The 1,548-nt window shown below is 40.7% G+C and overlaps 1 non-coding gene across 1 annotated transcript; it reads left to right on the top strand.

The window, feature by feature from the left end:
* Positions 1-829: 829 nt before the first annotated feature.
* On the top strand, positions 830-948 carry LOC137733046 (5S ribosomal RNA). Its single transcript, XR_011068366.1, has one exon. It is a non-coding gene; the product is annotated as a 5S ribosomal RNA (ribosomal RNA).
* Positions 949-1,548: the final 600 nt, after the last annotated feature.

The raw sequence follows: 1,548 nt of genomic DNA, 5'->3' as shown, positions 1-1,548 counted from the left end.
CACTTTGTTCAAAATAATGTTTAAAACAAAATAAAAAACACTTTCCTCAATCTTCACACCTCACACTGTCCTTTTCCATGCGTCTAACCCCACCTTTTCCTTAGTTCCTCTGCCTCTTCTTTCTCTCTCGCTCTCACTTTCGCTTTCCCAATCGAACCAAGCCTCTCTTCTACCCTAGGCTCTCTCTCTCTCTCTCTCTCTCTCTCTCTCTCATTTTCCCCAAATTTTGCAGTCGGTGGTATCAACGGCTATGTGGGATTTGGTGAGGGGATGGGTTATGAGAGAGATCCTTCGACTTGTAGAGAGGGAGGGAGAGAGTCGGTATGTGATAATCTCCAATCCCTTCCGTGCGATTTCTCTAATTTGAATCTCGGATGGTTCCTCAGGGAGGGCATATTTGTGGGTTTTTGGTTTTTAGGGTTTCATGTTTTGGAAATTTTCTTTCTTTTTTGGGTATAAATATCGGGATTTTGGGGGGTTTTTACAGTAGTAGGTTTTTTGGAAATTCAAATTCTTGCATTGGCAAATCCAGGTAAAACCCTTCAATTTCATTTTGTTTTACCTTTTGAGGTATGATTTTATAGAAATTAACGGTTGGAATTAACTTTGGTAATCTTGATTTTGGTTTGGTTTAGATGAGTCCACCTGCTATGGTGAAGATAGAAGATGCTAAATTTTGCTTGGTAGAGGTAAATTTTGCTCAAATTTACTTATTTGTTATTGTGAAAAGTGTTTATCTTACATTGTCAGTCCCAAGCCCGGATAAAGGAGGAGGGGGAGTGCGTCAGGTAGTCGACATCCGTCACTTCTATCTTACGTCGAATCCTTGGGATGTGATCATACCAGCTCACATGCACCAGATCCCATCCGAACTCCGAAGTTAAACGAGTTTGGGCGAGAGTAGTACAAGGATGCGTGACCATCTGGGAAGTCCTCGTGTTGCATCCCCCACAGCCGACCCCACCTGGTGGGAAAAGGCTTTGTTGTGTTGTTGTTGTGTTGTTATTGTGAAAAGTGTTGTCAGAAGTGTTGGCAGCTGCCAAAAGTTTCATGCCAACAGATGATCGTTTTAAGGTATATGTGTTGCCTGTTGTTTCCATCACTCCACTCTATGTCTGGTTTAAGTTTGATTTTGCATACCTTGCTTTTTTCTTTTGGCTGGTCCATTGCTAATTGACACTTTAACAGGTCGTTAAAGAAGATATGAAGGGAAGGTTAAAGAACACCAATATGAAGCCTCTAAGTCACTCATCATACTTAAGATTGCAAGGTCTGTGTCAAATTTTTTATGATGCAGATGAGAAGTTGCATGTTTTGGATGAATTGTCTATTTCTGATTTGAAGTCATTCATTCTCGAGCTTTGTTCCCAGGTACACTACACAAATGTGCCTATATTTGTTACAGGTTACTGTTGTCAATTTGTGAAACTCAAGTTCTTAACATCATCCTCCAGCCGGGTATATTTTCATGAGAAATCCATGCGGTTCAGGCTTCTTGACCTCATGTTCTTTCACTTTGACATGTAACTTGATAAGTGCAGAGTAGTA

Source organism: Pyrus communis, chromosome 4 (assembly GCF_963583255.1).
Source record: "Pyrus communis chromosome 4, drPyrComm1.1, whole genome shotgun sequence".
In the NCBI taxonomy this organism is placed as follows: Eukaryota; Viridiplantae; Streptophyta; class Magnoliopsida; order Rosales; family Rosaceae; genus Pyrus; species Pyrus communis.
This window is presented reverse-complemented; position numbering and strand designations above follow the sequence as displayed.